The following is a 21,066-nucleotide window of genomic DNA, read 5'->3' as shown; positions in this document are numbered from 1 at the left end:
ATGTTATAACCAAGGTTGTCTAAATTGCATAACTTAGGAAAAGATTTCCCCGGCAATACTGCTTAAGAAGGGTCTGGAAGGGTTTGCAAGGGTCCAAAACCTTTCACATTTACTCTATGGGGAACAATGGTGAATTTAACATCCTCCTTTCTTCTTGATTCACGTGGTGAAATTATCCAACTCACGAATAAAATATTTCAGTTTAAGAAGGGTCTTTTTGTGGGGCCAAAAAGGATTCCATTTACAGTTTTGAGAACGAAGCTGATTTTTTTCTGGTGGATGACATAATCAAGTTTGTCTAAAATATATAACTTAAGAAATTATTTTCACTGGCATTACTACTTAAGAATAGACATACCGGTAATTCATTTACGCCGAATAGTAGTGTGTGCGTTCGACAGAAATTCCACGGTCCCAAAGGCCTCCAACTTTTCATTCAAAGACGCTATGTGAAAAGGGCTGTTGAAAAGAATGAGAAAATCAAATCCCCTTCACGCTCCGCCATTGTAACTACGATGAAAGGGATTTGTTACGGTCCTTAACCCCTCCCAATTCCTGTTTTACACGAGACCCGAGCCCACTCGTGGGAGGGGGTAAGGACCGGAACAAATCCCTTTCATCGTGGTTACAATGGCGAAGCGTGAAAGGGGTTTGATTTTCTCCTTTTCAACAGCATATACGAATTTCTCTCGTATATGTATGTATGTATATATATATATATATATATATATATATATATATATGTTTATATATATATGTTTATATATGCATCTGTATATGTATATATATATATATATAATTACATATATTATAATATATATATATATATATATATATATATATATATATATATATATATATATCCGAGAGTTGAAACCTTGACGTGATGGATAGGCTTGAGAATCTTAACGACTACAAAAGCTATGTCGATAGAGAGGAAATATCTGCATGCACCCATATCGAACAGGTTTTGTAAGAAAGATGAGACAAAGAGCAGCTCGAACACACAGTCGCAGGACCCAGCTAACTGGCACGTCCCTGATGGCGAACAGGGAAATTCCTCATAGATATATGGGTTACCGTCATAATGACGGCATGGACAATTGGGCACCCTATAAATATATAGGACTCCACCGAATATAATGAATAAGATGATACCACAGAAATATCTCACCAGAAACCAGTTGGCAGGGAGGTGAGCTCACTGCCAAAATGCCTTCGTAGAAACCGTGATTTGCACAACCAAAAGGCAACCGGGCGTTCCTGTTGGATCATCGTCTCCTAGAGCTCCAACCGCATTGCCTTGTGTGTTAGTGTGCCACTGAATGTGAGTAAACAATGTCCAAGCAGATCCAAGTCTTGGCCATTAAATAGCATGAATAAAATGAAGATCTATTCTTACAACGAAAGAACCCCCTCAGAAAACCACAAGCTGGAGAGTTTAATGGAAGGACTAGACAACATCAAGTGGGACATCGTAGGACTGAGAGCTCATACAATTACAAGATGGTCACCACCTGTTCTACTATAGAGGTAAGGACAAAGAAATATCTGGTGGAATAGGATTCTTGATAAATCAAGAGGTTGCTGGTAACGTAGTCATGTTAAGTAGTTTACCAGACAGTGTAACTTGGATTGTGATTAGGCTGAGCAAAAGATACACTCTAAAAATAATTCAGGTTTATGCAGCAACTTCACAGATTTCAGGCAATGAAATTGAGTCCTTCTATGATGATCTAAGTCAGGTAATGGATCAAGAAAAAAGTAACTATATGTTGGTAATAGGCGACTTTAATGCTAAGGTGGGGAAGAATATGGGAGATGAGTCGTGCATTGGGAAGTTTAGAGTAGGTGAAAGAAATGACAGAGGCGAAATGTTAGTCAATTTTGCAGATAACTATAACATGAGAATAATGAACACTCTTACAAAAGCGTGTAAGTCGTAATTAAACCTGGAAAAGTTCAAATGGAGCAACAAAGAACGAAGTAGATTTCATATTAGCAGATGAGAGCAAGAACTTTAGCAATGTTACGGTCATAAATAAAGTCAACATAGGTAATAACCATAGAATGATAGGTTGCACAACTAAATTCAATTTCAGAGCCGAGAGAAATAATCTAGTATTAAAAAAGAAAATAAGCCTTGCAAAGGTTAAAGATAACAAGAGGAAAATTCAGTTAGAAATTGCATATAGATTCGAAGGTCTAAGAACTAACGAGGACACTGTCGAAGGTATGAATCTGAATTTTGTAAATATCATTAGGAAATCGGCAGAGAAAGCAGAAAGTACAAAAAGTATTAGAGAAAACAAATAATCCAAAGCTACAAATGACCTAATTACAAGAAGAAGGAATATGTATATTAAAATCAGGAGAGACAAAGTAGAAAGAGTAGAACTAAACAAACTTATCAACAAAAGGCAAAGATTAGAGAAAAGAAAGAGAAACATGGATGAAATAGAGGAAACTATTAGGAAAGATAAAAGTATTAAAGGGACCGAGCGTAGACATGCTTTAGGAAGACAGCAAATTATATTTTGAGAGATAGTAATGGAGATAGCATTAAATGCAGAGACAGAATTGTAAAAAGACCGTAGTTGGGTCAGTAAATTAATCTGTAGACGTTAGTAGTGTACCAGAAATTACAAAGAAGTAGAATTTGGTCTAAAAATATGAAACGAGGAAAAGCATCTGGGGAAGATGGTATATAGATAGATCTTTTGAAAGACGCAGGGAAAGAAGTTCATATTAAGTTGGCTCAGCTGTACACACAGTGCTTACTTCAAGAAAGCTTCCCTGAATCCTGGTGTAATGCTATAGTGATTCTGCTTCATAAAATAGGAGACCAGAAAGACCTTAGCAACTACCGACCAATTAGCTTGCTATCAAATTTATGTAAAGTACTCGTCTTCTCTAAGATCCTTACAAATAAACTAAGTCAGATTTTAAATGGAAACCAACCGAGAGAACAGGCGGGGTTTAGAAACGGATACTCGACTCTAGACCATTTGCAGGCGATGAACCAACTAATTGAGAAAACGACAGAATACAATATACCTCTTTGTTTAAATTTTGTAGACTACGAGAAGGCCTTTGAATCTGAAGAACAAATAGCAATACTAAATTCGCTATGCAAACAGGGTACAAACGAACAGATCGTAAGGGTTCTAGAAAATATTTATGCGAAAGGTACCGTTGTAATTCGACTACATAAAGATACAGAAAATATCAAGATCGAGAAAGGAGTACGGCAAGGCGATACATTTTCACCCAATTTATTTGCAGATTGCTTGGAAGAGATTTTCAGAGGGTTGAATTGGGAAGAGAAAGGTTTGAAGATTAGTGGCGAATACTTTAACCACCTAAGATTTGCGGACGACATTATTCCTATTTCAGAGAGAGCAGAAGACTTACAAGACATGCTGAGTGATCTGAACAAGGAGTCTCCAAGTAGGTTTAAAAATGAATGAGTAAAACCAAAGTAATGTTCAACACGAAAGTTCAAAGTAAAGAGATTATAATCGACGGTGAGAGTCCTGAAGAAATTAAAGAGTATAATTATTTATGCCAGATGGTGAAAGTGACCAAAGATCATAGCAATGAAATAAAAAGAAGTACTACAGTTGGTTGGAAAGTGTTTGGTAAGTACAATAAAATCCTAAGAGGCTCTATACCTATATGTTTGAAACGTAAATTTTACCATCACATTCTGCCAACAATGATGTACGGGTGTGAGACTTGGAAACTGACGATGGTGATGGAGGCAAAGCTAAGGAATGCACAGAGGATAATGGAGAGATAAATGGTGTGAATAACGCTGAGAGACCGAAAGAGAGCAAGTTGGATGGGAGAGCAGACTAAAGTGAGAGATATTGTGGAGGCGGTAAAAGTGATGAAGTGAAATTGGGCAGGTAAGTTAGTGCGAACGACTGATGAGCGATGGAACGTGTAACTGAGTGGACGCCGTGAGATGGGAAGCGTGGAAGAGGGATACCAGACAGAAGGTGGAGGGACGAGATTGAGAAGTTTGCAGGAGTGACGTGGCAGAGGTTAGCGCGGTCGTGTTAATCGTGGAATGCTATGAAAGAGGCCTTTGTTCAGCAGTGGACTCAGGGTGGCTGATTTTATATATATATATATATATATATATATATATATATATATATATTATACATATATATATATTATACATATATATATATATATATATATATATATATATATATATATAGATTGATGTTTTTCTGGGTTTGCTGGTTTTACGTTTCTCTTTACAATTTGTTTCAGCATTCTCTCTTCTTCTTTGTATGCTGAAGAGAAGTATGCCCTATAGCAGGGGTTCTTAACCTTTTTTCTCCAATTCCCCACTTTTTAGTGAGCCAAGTAAGTCAACATTTGGATGTAATGTATTAAATTTTGAAGCACTATCGATTATTTGTGGGTGGAAACAAATTCACGAAATGTGACAACAAGAAGACACCAGAAACAAACAAAAAGAAACAAAAACACATCGATTAAAAAAAAAAAAAAAAAAAAAAAAAAGACAGTGGTTCTTCTGTCCGACCGATCATTCCCCACTTGGCAACTCCGCCATTCCCCACCAGCGGGGAATTCCCCACAGGTTAAGAACCACTGCCCTATAGTATATTTTAATTTCATCCTTTTTTTCTCTCTCTTTTTTTTTTTTTTTCTCTCTTTGTGCCAATTGTTGGTTATTTTCTTGGTTACTTCATCGCGATCTGGCAGCACAGATGACCTCTCACGGAGAAATCATCTCAGATCTCAATAGAGACAATAAGACCACCTTAAAACACAGAATGTATTAAAGAAAATACAAAAGGCAGAACTAGCAATCACATTTAATTCTACTTGTTTAAGAGAAAATATCCTGCCCATTTATAATATTATATATATATATATATATATAAATATATATATATATATATATATATATATATAATATATGTTGATACCTTGACGTTGTGGATAGGCTTGAGTATCTTAATGATTACGAGAACTATGTCGAAAGAGATGGAAACCTATGCAGGGTCACCCATGAGACAACGGGCAGCTCGTACGTAGAACCACAGGACCCACTTCTAAATGGCACGTCCTTGATGGCGTACAGGAAAATTCCAGATAGATATATGGGGTACCATCATGGGTGACTAAAGATTATGGTAATGGAATAAAAAGGCGTATTGCAATTGTTTTTTTTTTCTGGTATGTAGAGGAAAATCATGAGAGGCACCTTTATGTTTGGAACACAAATTTTACAATCAATGCATAAAGCCAGCCATTATATACGGATGTGATATTCGGAAACTAACGAAAGCGATGTAAGGAAGGCTAAGGAGTGCACAGAAGAAAATGGAGATATCAATGGGCAGAATAATGCAGGAAGACAGAAAGCAAATTGAGAGACCAGACTGGAATGAAATAATATTGTGGAGGTGGTGAAAGAGAGGAATTGGAATTGTGCAGGTAAATTAGCACGAACGAATGATGAGCGAAGGAGCAAGTGTGTTACTGACTGGACGCCGTGAGATGGGAAGCGTGTAAGAGGGAGACCAAGCAGAACGTGGAGGGGAGATAAAGAAGTTTGCAGGAGTGGTGTTGCAGATTTTGGTGCAGTCGTGGAAATCATGGAATGTCCAGCAGTGGACTAAAAATGGCTGATTGGTTAGTTGATTGAAATGAATGAAATGATAGATGCCAAATGAAATCTTATACAATATGAAGTGTAACACACCAATCATACATGAAAAAATGCTTGCTGAGCATATTTTAGTAAGATAAGGCAAATGTTATTTTTCATATTGTTACGGACCAGTTCAAAATTGATGGAATCGTCGGAGGTACGTATAGGTTGTTCATATTGTATGGTGCATGACTACTGAATAAGACTAATAAGCCAAATCGGTACCACTGCACCACAGTGTGCAATTCATCATGGTCTTGGATCATTTGTTCATCTCGTGATTGACAGTTATTACCTTCCTGGACGAGAGCTCATATGTAACCGATCTATGGGTAATGCTATGACCTTACACACACACACGCACACAAGACTCCGTCCACAATAGTTGGAGTAATGGCTCGCAGCGCAGCGATACTGAAATTATGTATGCGTGTCTCTTTTTCATAATATCCTATTTTGTGGGATTATCGTCCTATTTTACAGGACTCCTATGAGTCCTATCTTATTCCCTGGTCTGTTTGAGCCAAAGACTTTGGTTTGAGCACTCACTTCTGCAGGAAGCAGGGTTGCCACAAGCGTGACCCAGAAGGACAGGGTTGGCTATTTCACAAAATAGGATGATATAAGACGTGTGTATCTTGTGTTTACGTGGAACTAAACTTTGTATAGACCAAAGACTATATATATAGGATCTTTGGTATAGACAATAAAGTCTATGTCCTCAAAATCTCAAATGCTATTCATTCCGCCAAAATAAATTGTGTTGTTGTCTGTATATGACTTGCCAACATCACACAACTATGCGGTGCGTCTGAAATAATAATTAACCCAAGTATACCCGGGAAAAATGAACAGAACAATATGTACACTGTACTGTATTTCTTTATATGTCCTATTTAAAACAGGATAAAAATACAACAAAAAGGACATGTTGTCCCTAAAAGGACAAATCTAGCAACATTCTGGTAGGAAATTTGTAGAAACTTCATGTCAGCCAACTTTGTTAGTAGGCAGTGAACTCTTTGAGCTGCGCAACTGGTAGGTAAGTATGATGTAATGTTGAACACTAATAGATGTTCCCTATTGCTTTAGTTACAAATATTGGTTCAGGTAGGAACTAGTATGTTCGCTCTAAAGAGAAATATTGAAGGACATTTGGTAAATATTTATCTGTTTATAGTCACAGTGCAATGGAAAGAGGCAACCAGCAATACGTTTCCTGCAGTAGTACTTGTAGAAATAGAACTTACATAAAATATCTTCCACAGCAGTGGCAACGATAGATTCGATATAATCTGCAAGATGCCCACCAGAATTTCTCCCGTCCAACATTTCTTCAGAGAATCTATTGCGAATATGTGAGTAAATATGTGTCTTAAATATTGAGAATTTGGCTCTGCATCTTGTCTACTTACAACTGCGAATCGATTGTACAACTTTATGGTGACAAAAAAAAATGAATTTCATCCTGAAAGATATAGTAAGTAATTGATATAGATTTGTAAAAAAAAAAAAAAAAAAATAGATATTATCACAAGTAAGTGAAACAGTAAACCAACTACAAAGGATACAATATTGAATTAATTAAGCCTCGTCGACCACAGTAACGATGAGATAGTCTGTCGAGGTTGCTCACCATGGGCAAACTTTACATATGTATCTGTGTTGGCCACAGCTTGGATTTCTTGGTACTTTTCCCCACATTCTTTGGGACATTTTCCGTGTTGGTGATAGTAAACCATATTTCACAACCATTGAATAGTTCAATTCTTTTGTAAACATCTTCTCAAAGTGTATGTCCTGGGGTATAGACTGAATAAGTTTTATGTTAGGGACTTGATGACATCCCTACAGACCAGAGTCATGCAACATTCTTTTATAATTAGACACAAATCTCCACTTAAGAATGAATGTTGATCAATTTAAACTTCTACTATCCTCTCTTTATTCTGCCCTTAGATATCTCTAATACTTGTGTGAATCTTCAGTACAATATTTTCCCAAAGGATAAATGCACTAATTATCACCAACAAATTCCTAATATTCTGAGAGGGAACCTTACCAGAGCAAAGTCTGTGAGGAGCATGTCCTCTGTATTTGGACTAGTGGGACAGGTAATAGTCGCTTGGGAACCTGAGAGAAGTATAGGACCTGAACCCAAAATAAAAAGAGAGTGAGATCCTTATGCTCATTATGCCACCAGCATATGCGATGGTATTCTTCTTTACCCCCAACCCCAAGTTAATTTTTCAAAATTTAATCTTGACAGCTTAGAAACTACAATTATATACTTTGTAGGAATTGAGATTGTACAAGGAACAAGAGCACCTTATACTCTGATGCATGACACAGACAACAAGTCTTTTCACTGATTGACATATTGACTGAACAGGTGGCCAAGACTGGGTTCATGGACAGTAACTGTAGGTTGCTCAATAGCTGAGCAGGTTAGAGTACTCATGGCAGAGTTAGAGGTGATGACAGTTCAAATCATACTACCAGCAAATTGGACCAAGGGCATGGATCATATTCCATGGTACAAAGTAAAGGGCACTAATTTAGACTCCTGATAGGTGGAAAGTTTGTGACATTAAACTAAATCATCATCAACATTCTAAATATCTTACAAGACACATCTGTACTGGCATCTCTAAAAGTGGAAAGCTGGTATATAGGTCTAATTGCTGACAAAAGGAATTTTTCATCTTGATATTTTATTTCATAATGCTTGGAGCAGTTCCTGCCTCAGCATATAGGTCTGATTGCAGACAAGGAATTTTCCCTCTCTGTGTTCTATTTCATATTGCATGGAACAGTCCCTGTCTCAGAATGCAGGTCTGGGTTTAGTCCCCAGTCATTGCAAAAATACTTTCATGACTTTCCAACTCTTCTCCACAATGGTGGACATCAGAGGTGTGGTAGATCAGTGTCACATATAAATATATGCTAGCACCTAATCAGTATGGTTTAACTAATTACACTGATTTCAGACTTGATTCACAACCATAACCTTTCCAACATACCAGAAAAATTTCACATGCACTTCTCACCATACATAAGGCGATATGTCCCCAGACAAGCCATGGTGTTAACACCATAACTACAAAATAAGACAAGACATATTGAGGAAGTCATAGTAACATGACTGGATACAATGTGTTCAAAACTTGTCAATATTCTCACCTCCATCTAGAGGTGCATCCCTGACAAGCTGACACTTGATCTTTGGATATCTCTGTCTCTGTCTCTTCCTCTCTCTATCTGTCTCCCTCTCTCTACCTGTCTCCCACTCTCTCTCTCTCTCTCTCTCTCTCTCTCTCTCTCTCTCTCTCTCTCTCTCTCTCTCTCCCCCCCCTCCCCCTCTGTCTCTCTCCCCCCCTCCCCCTCTGTCTCTCTCCCCCCCCCCCTCTCTCTCTCCCCCCCTCTCTCTCTCCCCCCCCTCTATCTCTCTCCCCTCTCTCTCTCTCCCCCCCCTCTCCTTTCTCTCTCTGCCTCTCCTTTCTCTTTGTCTCTGCCTCTCCTCTCTCTTTGTCTCTGCCTCTCCTCTCTCTCTCTCTCTGCCTCTCCTCTCTCTCTGCCTCTCCTCTCTCTCTGCCTCTCCTCTCTCTTTACCTCTCCTCTCTCTGTACCTCTCCCTCTCTCTCTCTCTCTCTCTCTCTCTCTCTCTCTCTCTCTCTCTCTCTCTCTCTCTCTCTCTCTCTCTCTCTCTCTTCCTCCCTCCCTCCTGTCTCTCCTCTCTCTGTCTCTCTCTCTCTCCTCTGTCTCTCTCTCCCTCTCCTCTCTCCTCGCTCTTTCTTTTTTCTCTCAAGTTTGACAGTATTTCCTCCACTTTTTCATGTAAGAACAGCTGACAACCAGTGACCACTCGCATTTTCTAATATTGTAAGCCAATAATGTAAGTAATTGCACACTAATAACATTTGTTTAAAGGATGTGAAGAAATACATTTTCCACATAGATACATAAATACTTGGAATAGCTTAGAAGGTGGCATAGCTCAAGCTAGAACAATACATGAATTAAAATCAAAATATGATAATTGGAAATCAAGGATATAGATTAGGTTGGAACTGCATATAAATTTGAGGCTAGGTATGATAAATTGGATAGTAGATGGGACCCAACAAGCGTTGCTCCTTTCCTGTATACTACAGTTATATAAATACAACACAATAGTACAGGGCCTCTTTGAAGGAAGATGTGTAAGATGACTCAAAGACCATTGCCAGCTGCTGTGGTTGTGTGAATTTCCATTCAGTGAAACTTGGGAACAGTCAATTTTATTTGATTAGGGGGAAAAGCTTCTGATTCGTAATTCATTATCTTCAAATACAGTGAAAGATTGATGGAGCGGAATGAAGTCCTACAAGCCCAGGTTCAGGAGCTTAGGGAGGAAGTAGAAAACATCCGAAGGGATAGAATTGCCGTACCTCGTGTCCCACCAGCCAACCCAAGGAGGAATCAGCCAGAGGAAGATCGAAGTGGTGCAAGAAATGAAGCAAGAGCATGGAGGCTGTGGCTTTAAAGAGGAAACGTAGAAAAGGTTAGTAGAAGAATAATGGAATTAAGGGAAACTAAGTAGTTGAGGAGTTACATACATATATCAAAAGACCCTTTCCCCCATATAAGGGGAATGACGCAGCCAAGGCATATACCCACCCTTTACCCATCCCACACCCAGCCACCACTCATTTGTTGTCCCCTATCTTAGTCCTTGTGGATGAAGCACGTAAAGGTAAACTGACAACCAGCAAATCCTCCCATCCTACCTCTATAAACCGGTGACAAAGGAAAACTGATACAATATTTTTTATTTATGTATTTATTTATTGATTTCTAGGAAGGCACAATTGTCAGCTCCATGGGGGGGTTGTGAGTTTCTTGTCAGTGAAACTGAGTGCAATTATTAATGTGGGTGTGGGTGTTGGTTGCATGATGTATATAGTGGGAATCCAGACATAGAAATGGATCCACACTAATACAACACAGACAAAAGTCCACTATTCCTTTTCAGCGAGATTTATTAAGGAAGTGGACAGTGCAAGCTGATGAAAAAATATATAGATGTACAATATATGAATTATGTTTATTGAAATTTATTATCTAATTAATATTCATTTTGCAATGTTTCAGAACTCGAGTATTCAGCTCTCCTTTGGGTTCTGTGATGAAGACTAAAGACTAAAAATAATCAGGAGCAGACATCTTTCCATGAAGGCCTGGCTGGTTGTGGCATAGGTCCAGTTGTTGGTACTCAACTGCATAATCACCATTGAGTGCAATGTGACAGGAGCTCATGGTTTGCTCTTCTTAATTTGTTGCAGTGCTAATGTTTGAGTATCACTATTCCTGTATATAAAAGAATTTTGTAATTTCATATGGTATATACATATGTATTAATACTGAGTGTGTCTATATAAGTATTTTGAAAGTTCATTGGTATAGAGTGTGGTGTGTACAATGTATTTATGTCAAACCAAAAAGAGAGAAGGAGAAAGTTCCTTTAAACATTGTGCAATTAAATATTTAAGAAACTTATATTTTATTTTAGGTAAGACAGCAGATTTGTGATTTCTTTATAGTTTTAGCATGATCAGAAGGCTATAATGGCAGGCATCCAGGTAGAAAAATCCAGTTGTGCATAGCTTTAAGCTGTTATACACTCATTGTATGTATGATATTTTTCTAACATGTATTTAATAACATTTCTGTACTTAGCATCAACCATATGACCTTTCATACCTCTCCTCTCTCCTTTTTTGTCTTTTTTTTTTCGTTTTTAGTGTGTATACGTATTTACCATATTGTACCAGAAAGGAGCTATATTTGAGGGATCCCATCACTTTTTCTCTATCATTTTGAATTTGCTCATGGTTTTAGCTTGGGCTATATCATTGAAGCTATTCTGGGAGTTCATGTATCTTAACAATTTTTTTTTTTTTTTTTTTTTATTCTTCAGAAATGTGGTCTTCATTTTGTTCTCATGACCTTGTGGTGATCTCCCATCCCAAACAAGAGATCTTTGTCAGTTTTATCTACTATGGGGTGGGTGCATGCCTTGGCTGGCTACATCTCTTATAAGAGGAAGAGGCCCCAGGTATATAGATAAGCATCTACCTTGTTTAGTAAATCCATTTATTGATATAGGTCTTGTCTTACAGGAGACCCTTGGGTTTCAGGTAACTAGTAATGGCCCTCAGATTGGCCCATAAGTCACTCAGAGAAGAGATTTTGTGTTGTCTGAGTAGGATGAGAATGGGACTGTATAGGATAAAGCATTTAGTGTCTTCCATATAGGGGTTCCAGCTGAGGCAGTTGGTGTCTGTGGCCAGGCTAATTCTGTATTGGTACTATTTTTATGAATGCCATCATGCCTGTGACCCAAATCGGAGGGGCAGGGTTACCAATTAATTGAAGTGGCATTGCTGTAGATGTACTGTATCTTGCTGCATTGCTTTTGACCTGAGCAGTGGGCAGGAAGCAGGGATGACCCTTCATCCATGAGGAGCTATAATTAGAGGAAAGCAAGGGTGGTGGAATGTGTGGGAGTGGGTGTGTGCCTTTGACTTGGCTACCTCTCTTATAAGGGAGAATAAGCTCTTGGTAAATAGATTATGCTAGTGTTGTTGTGAGTGATTTCTTATTTAGGTCTTAGGGAGTATGGAATTTGGGGATCTGTCAAGTAGTACTTGTTTTGTAATCTGAGCATATTTTTGAATGAATGTATTGTGAGGTACTGGGGCAGGTTATAGTGGATGTGTGAGTAATGTTACTTGCTTGTTCTTTATATGTAATGTAAAGGATGGGTAGATTTGAGGGCTCTTGTGAAGAACTATGTTCAAATATTTTTCATGTATTGCTCTCTAAGAAGGATTTTGGTTCCGAGTTCAGATATATCATTGGGGTAGCTTTAATGCCGACAGTTATTCTGTGCTGTGGATGTACTGTGTTTTGCTGTATTGCTTCTGACCTGGGCAGTGGGTAGGTGACAGGGATGACCCTTCATCTGTGAAGACCTAAGATGAGAGGGAAACAAGGGTGGTGGATGGCAGTTGGCATGCACATTGAGTAGCTTCCTCCTTTTAAGAGGGAAGAAGCCCTTGGCATATAGATATAGATGCTAACTCTTAATGCCTCATTTTACATTTGTAGAATGTCTGTTTTCCTGACTGTTTGGTACCATGCTTTGGAGGCATATTCTAATGTGGTTTATATAAGTTGTGTGTACCCAGTGATCAATATCTCCTGTTGACTGAAATATGTTCTTACTACTGTTCCTAGGATGTTAAGCTCCTTGTGTCTTCATTGTTAGGTATTTGATGTGCGGGCAATGGATTGAATATAAATGTGTGGGTTGAAGGATGCATGTCAAAAGTGAAGCAGTATGTTTGAGTTCTCTTCAAGTGGGAGAAGTCAGCCATTTTATTTGACTGGTGCTTCATGACTTGTGAATGGAAGCCATCAATCTGTTTTGTCTTAGCCATAATTTTCAAAGTATATTTGTGTGTTTGGGAGCTATTTTGTAACCACTGATGGGTTGCAATTGTTAGGTTGTCTGTATAGTTGAGTTTTGATGTTATGCTCAGGGTTTGGTATGATGAGGTCATTTATGAATAAATTAAATAGCATTGATGATAGCATTGTTCCTTGGGGGGACCCAGTTGTACAATCTTTTGATCCTTTACATTTTATTAATAATACCCATTTCCAAATTCCTCTCTCCATAAATTCTCATTTAATCCTTTCTAGCCCATTTCTGCTTGTCCTCGGTTATTTTGACATTTTTCTTGTGCTGGTGGCACAATTGGAATGGTTTGGGTCTTGTATCTTTCTAATTGTGGGTTTGAGTCTCACACTTCCCTCCTGTTCTCAGCAGTGATATCAACCTGATGTTTTTTAAATGACAGGTTGTTGCTTGTCAGTACTCCTAGATCTTTTTCCTCTTTTGCCTCTGTAATTTCTTCTTCCCATTATCTACACTTGTGTTCAGGTATTTATGCTTTTTAGATATTTTTACAGTAACTTATAGTTTTCCATATCTCTCACACTTTTCATACTCTTTGCATCATTCGCAAATATGTTGGCATAACTTGTATCATCCATCATGTCATTTATGTAGATAAGGAACATTACAGGTGCAAGTACCAACCTTTGTGGGATTTCACAGGTCATTGCCCTCCACCGTTTATTACCATCTTCATGTATCTTCCCTTTAGAAAATCTCTCATCCACTCAAGTGTTTACCTAGATATACTTACCAAGATGAATTTTACTTTTTTTCTTTTCTTTTCTTTTCTTTCCTTTCTTAAAACTTGACTGTTGGTTGCTGTGAACCCTCTTGAGTGCTCAGGGGAACAGGTTTGAGTACACATGCTCATTATTGACATATAATGTACAGCCAAAACATGTGTATTGATTACAGAATTTTTTTTAGCAATGTGGTAAATATGTTTATTGCCTAAGTTTGAGATGAAATGTCTGAGAAGTATGGTAGAGGTTACTAGGTTGGATAGAGTGAGAAATGAGCAGAGTGGGGTTGGAAAGGGAGTTGGGAGATAGGGTTGAAAGAGTATAGGGAAGGTTTGGACACATGAAAAGAATGAGTGAAGAGAGATTAGTAAAAGAGGTGTGGAAGGAGTGAACATGAAGGGTGACCAAGAATGAGGTGGATGGGGGTAAAAGAGGCATTAGGAAAGAAGGGAATGTGTGTTGAGGAAGGAAGGGAGAAGACAGAAGATAGGGGTGAGTGGAGAATGGTTGTGTATGGATGATGATGTGATGCATGGAAGGGAGTGGGCAGGGGGTGAGGAAGTGCAAATGATATTTTGACGCAGCCTAAAGGGATTTTTCTCTGTCTTCTCTTTTTCTGCATGAGGGGACAGAGAGGCAGGGTCACCAATTAAATGAAGTGACCTTGCTGTGGATGTGTTGTCTTGCTGTATAGCTTTAGACCCAGGGTAGTGGGTGAGATGTAGGGATGACCCATCATCCAGGAGGACCCAAGATAAGGAGGGAGGGGGGTGAATGGGAGTGGAGGATGTGGGTATGGAATGGGTGGGAGTGGATTCTTTTTTTTTTTTTACATCCCTTGTAAGGGGGGAACATTCATTTGTATATGTATGTATGCTTAAGATTGACTTTATATTTATCAGAAGTATTTATTGTTTCTTGTATCTATCATAAATCTGAAGTTTTACCATGAATGCCAGAAGAAATAGGATTTGCTGATTCCCTTTACATGTAAGAGGAGCAGGTAATCATTATCTTACTTTCATTCTGAATTTTTGATGAATGATAAATTCTCTTATTTTCCTTAAGTGTTGGAAAATTTGTATCTGCTTCTGTCCATGAAGACCATTTTGTGAAATGGGTTGGTATTAGTCTTTCACTAGGGCTTGTTTAATCTGTGAGTCTTCTGTAAGAGACCAGGGGCAACGGATTGATTGAGTGGTGTGATCTTGTATTAAGATTGTAGCAGATCAGATTGTCTTTCGTACATTTTTGCACTATATATCTATTGTGCAAATTGCCTAATTTGCTTGATAGTTTAACAGCGTGTACCTGAACAAATTTTCTATAGAATTTGAAAAACTGAGGTTATTATTAGAATAGACTTTAGTATTGTACAGTGACAATTAAACATTGAAACTCGCTTTTATTTTTCTTTCTTTTTATTACCCTGTTTGGTGAGAGCAGGACCATCCCTGTCTCCTGCCCAGGTCAGAAGCAATGCAGCAAGACACAGTATATCCCTGCTTTGGATATAGTCTTGCTGCATTGCTTCTGTTCCAAGCAGTGGACAAGAATGGGTGGGAGTGTGTGCATGCCTTGACTGGCCACCTCCCTTAAAAGGGAGGTAATCCCTGGCTATATAGTTTAGAGAGAGTGAAGTTTTATATATATATGGGGTCACATGGCAGTAAACAGATGATAGGATGTGAAGGCATATAAGACATGTGAAGTGGTAAATTTCTGAGGAATTAGATGGGTTATGAGAAACAGGCATTTGGGGATGAAGGCAAAAAGAAGGTGCATGCAGTGGGTGTACCCATGGCACTAAATGGGTGAGAGACTTGGAATATATGGGAAGTAGAAAGGAAAAGTGAATGTTGACTAAAGTGTTTAAGAACTATGATAGGTGTTACTAAAATTGATTAGGGTATACAAACTGTTAGTGGCAGAGTTTGGGAGGGTATGTGACAAGAGGAAGTTGAAAGGAAACAGTTAAGGTTTATTCAACAATATAAAATACAATTTAGACATACATGTATACAAAAGTTTTACAAAATTAGTAGTTGAAAAGGGAGAGCGAGAAGCAAAGCTTATGGGGAGTTGCTCTCCCTTTAAGGAAAAAAATTATTTTTATTTATTTTTGTTACATGTTAGTATGCCTCTGCCTTTGCTTAGGCATACTAACATGACAAGGGGTGAAAGTGGCAGTAATCTGTAAGTGAGCATTAAGGGAGAGCAACTGGAGGAAGTGGATAGTTTTAGATATTTGGGTGCAAATGTGGCAGGAAAAGGTGGAGGTAGAATGTAGAATGAGAGAAGCGAGTGAATGCCTTGGTGGTTTAAAAAGTGTAATGAGGAATAGAAATTTGGGAATGGATGCTAAGAGGAGACTGTATGAAGGAGTGATTGTGCCAACAGCACTGTATGGAGCAGAAACATGGAACATAAGAGAGGAAGAGAGAAGGAACTTGAATGTGTTTGAGATGAAGTGTCTGAGAAGTGTGATGGGGGTTACTAGGCTTGATAGAGTGAGAAATGAGGAGGTGAGGAGGAGAACAGGGGTGGAAAGGCCTGATAGGGTTGATGAAAGAGTATTAGGATGGTTTAGACACATGGAAAGAATGAGTGAAGAAAGACTAGTAAAGGAGGTATGGAAGGCAGATGTGGAGGGAGTGAACATGAGGGGACATCCTAGGATGAGATGGATGGATGGGGTGAAGGGGGCTTTGGGGAAGAGGGGAATGTCTGTTGAGGAAGGATGGGAGAGGACAGAAGATGGGTGAATGGAAAATGGTTGTATATGGAAAATGTTGTGATGCATGAGGTGGAATGGACGGGGGAATGGGGGGTGAGGTAGTGTGTGTGAGCAAAAATTTTGACGCAGCCCGAAGGGATTTCTCCCCATCCTCTCCTTTATATGGGGGGACGGAAAGGGGGGGGTCGCCGATTTAATGAAGCGGCCTTGCTGTGGATGTGCTGTGTCCTGCAACACTGCTTCTGACCCAGGGCAGTTGACAGGGTGCAGGGATGACCCGTCATCTAGGAGGTGCTAAGATGGGAGGGAGGGTGGAGGGGTGTGGAGTGTTTTCGGGGATGGAATGGGTGGGAATGATGATTTTTATGCCTTGTTCTTTTTGGCTACCTCCCTTGTAAGGGGGAAAAAGCCTTGGTATATGTATGTATGTATGTACATGTTAGTATGATACTTACATACACATCTACACATATATACACACATACATATACACATATACACACACACACACACAATGAGATGCGACACGACGTCCGCTAACTCCGACCTCACATAGGAATCGGGGTCACGTGTGAGCATCGCATCTTGTGGGGGTCAGGTGAGAGGTGAGAAGTCAGGTCGCTTGTTGACGGGACGATAATTGCTTAATGCGCAGGTCCGGGTCACCGTGACCTGCTGGAACAAGAAAAAAAAAAGAGCGGCAGACTTGGGTGGTACATGACAGTTTCTCCATGAATACAATCATGAAATGGACCTGAAATGTTCAATATACTAATACTTATAGATTAAAGACTTTTTTAAGTATCGTTTGAATGTTGATAAACATTTTGTCTTAGGTAATTCCTTTTCCAGTTTATTCCATGTGTTAACACCTATAATAGATAAGCATTGGCCTTTTTTGGTTGTTCTGTATTGAGTTTTAAAGAAGTCGTTTGTATTCCTAGTCGCATAGCGAGTTTCGTAAGTTGAGTAAAATTTCAATATGTTTTGATTCATCTGTTTATTGTAGATTTGGTGCATAACAATGACAGTTTTGTACTTTATTAAGTCCTTGAATTTCAGTAGATTTAGTTTATTAAATAAATGATTTGTATGTTCTAAACGACCTACATTGCAGATTATACGCAGTGCCTTTTTTTGAGAGGTAATTATGCGTTGAAGATTAGTTTGATAAGTATTACCCCAAATTTCTGAACAATGGTTTAGGTATGGTAGTAGTAGACTACAGTAAATGGTACATAGGGTATTTTCATTGAGGATATTTCTCATTTTATGCATAATTCCTAAAGTTTTGGATATCTTATTTATCACGTGATTTATATGATGTTTCCAATTAAGTTGATCGTCTAAGTACACGCCTAGGAATTTACTGACGGATGCTTTTTCAATGGGTAAAAGCAAGGCAAGCTTACAAAGGGTGATGAGGGCAGTGGTTTGGAAGTTACTTTAGAGGGTGAGGAAGCTGGAGAAAGTGGAAAACCGCATTTGGGGACACACATTATAGAGAATGGAGAAGTTGGGTTGGATGAGAGTTATTAAGAACATATAAAAGGTGTGGGGATGACATGCATCATGAAAAATGGTCTTGGGATGAAACCAAGAGAAAACTGAATGAGGGAGTGGATATATCCATGACACTGTATGGAGCAGCTACAATTTGTAGGAGTCAGAAAGGAAAAGCCTAAATACATTTGAGGAGAAGTGTTTAATAAGTATGATTGGGGTTACAAGGATGGATGGAGTAACAAATGTGGAGGTGAGGCAGAGAGCAATGGTGAAAAGAAGAGCCAACAGATTGGGGTGATCAAGGAATACAAGGATACTTAGGGCTACAGTTCAGCCCATATATGAAGATCCAACAATGAAAAATTAACAAATGGATAAATACTAAGATCAGTATCAACCACAGGTTTTGTCCAGTGGAAAGCCTATCAATCCACAAGCAATTCATAAGAACTACTTTCGACTGTGCCTCCTTGGCATTATTTCTTGCAATCAAGAAAATAAAAATAGGCACCCTACAAATCTACAGAAAACAAAGTTAAATGAATAATAACATACATCAAAGGCTTTTTCCTTCTTATAAGGGAGGTAGCCAAAAAAACAAGGGCATAAAAACCACTCCCACCTATTCCATCCCTAACATACTCCACTCCCTTCCACCCTCTTCCCTCCCTCTTATCTTGGCACCTCCTAGATGACGGATCATCCCTGCATCTTGCCCACTGCCCTGGGTCAGAAGCAGTGTTGCAAGACACAGCACAACCACAACTAGGTCGTTTCATTAAATCAATGACCACCCTCTCTCCATCCCCTCATGCAGAAAAGAAGATGGGGAGAAATCCCTTTGGGCTGCATCAACTTATTCCTCACACATACTATCTCACCCCTATCCCCCACCAACTCCATCTCATGCATCACAGTATTATCCATACACAATCATTCTCCATTCACCCCTGTCTTCTGTCCTCTCCTGCTCTTCCTCAACAGACATTCCCCTCTTTCCCAATGTCCCTTTTACCCCATCCATCCATCTCATCCTTGGTTGACCTCTCATGTTCATTCCTTCCACACCTCTTTTACTAATCTTTCTTCACTCATTCTTTCCATGTATCCAAACCATCCCAATACTCTTTCATCAACTCTGTCTCCCAACTCTCCACCCCTGTTCTCCTCCTCACCTCTCACTCTATCCAGCATAGTAACCCCGTCATACATCCCAGGCACCTCATCTCAAACACATTCAAACTCCTCTTTTCCTCTCTTATGTTCCATGTTTCTGCCCCATACAGTGCTGTCAGCACAATCATCACTCCTTCATACAGTCTCCTCTTGGCATCCATTCCCAAATGTCTATTTCTCATTACACTTTTAAATCACCCAAGGCATTTACTTGCTTCTCTCAATCTACATTCTACCTCCACTTCCACTCCTTTTCCTGTCACATTCGCACCCAAGTATCTAAAACTATCTACTTTCTCCAGTCTCCCTTAATACTCACTTCCAATCTGCTGCCTCTTTCTCCCCTCGTACATCTCATCACCTTACTTTTACCCACATTCATTTTCAACTCCCTTCTTTCATACACCTTCCCAAACTCTTGACACACTTCCTCAATCCCTACTCTGATCCTGCTAAAAGCACAGTGTCATCAGCAAAGAACAACTGGCTTATCTCCCACTTTTCTCCATTTTCTTTAACCATCTCCAATTCCTGACCCACTACCCTTGCATTTACCTCTCACACCACCCCATCCATTTATAAATTGAACAGCCAAGATGACATAGCACATCCCTGACAAAGTCCCACCTTTACCTCAAACCACTCTCTCCATTTCTAATCTTAACACATGATCTACTACTTTTGTAAAAACTCTTGACTATTCCTAACAGTTTTCCTCCTATCCCATATACCTGCAATACCTCCCACAGTTTCTTCCTGTCTACCCTGTCATAAGCCTTTTCCAGATCCATAAAAGCCCAAAAAGCATCTTTACCTTTTCCTATAGCTTTCTCACATATCTGTCTTGCCACAAAAATCTGATCTATGCAACCCCTACCTGTCCTAAACCCACACTGTTCACCAATTATTCCCTCTCTTCCTCTCTTAATCCTATCAATTGACACCCTCCCATAAGCCTTCCCAACTACACTTAACAAGGTGATCCCTCTGAAACTACTACGCTCACACTTGTCCCCTTTTCCTTTTTAAAGTGGAACTATACAGGCACTCCTCCAGTCCTCTGGCACTCTACCCTCTCTTAAACAAACAATTTATAGCCTCACCAGCCAGTCCACCATCACTGTACCTCCTTTTTCAGACATTCTGCATGACATCCATCCATCACAGGTGCCTTACCTGCTCTCATCATCTTAACAACTGCCTTCACTTCATCTTTCCTTATTTCTTCTGACTCATCACGGTCATTTTCTTAGTGCTTCCCACTGCAATTACCTTTCCCTCCCTATCCTCCTTCACATTTAGCAACTCATTAAAATAATCTGCCCATTTTCTTCTTACTGTCCTCTCTTCCATTATGATCTCTCCATCTGCACCTTTTACCTTTTCTTCTCTATCTGATTTGCCTCCTCTTCCTCTCTTAATTTCTTTCCAAAACATTTTTTTATTACTTTAAAAAATTTGTCACACTCTTACCCCATTTCACATCTGCTCTCCTCTTTGCTTCCTTTATATTATGCTTTACTTCTCTTCTCTTTTCTTTGTACCTCTCATATGATTCCTTCATTCTATTTTGTTACCAATCTGTGAAAGCCTGCTTCTTCTCTTCTACAACCTTCTTTGCTTCCTTATCCCACCACTCACTACCCTTCCTTCGATTTCCTCCTGTCCTCCTTGTTCCACACATCATCTTTGCACA

The sequence above is a fragment of the Oratosquilla oratoria genome, chromosome 33 (assembly GCF_046742065.1).
Source record: "Oratosquilla oratoria isolate Oo_2021 chromosome 33, ASM4674206v1, whole genome shotgun sequence".
NCBI classification, from domain to species: Eukaryota; Metazoa; Arthropoda; class Malacostraca; order Stomatopoda; family Squillidae; genus Oratosquilla; species Oratosquilla oratoria.
This window is presented reverse-complemented; position numbering follows the sequence as displayed.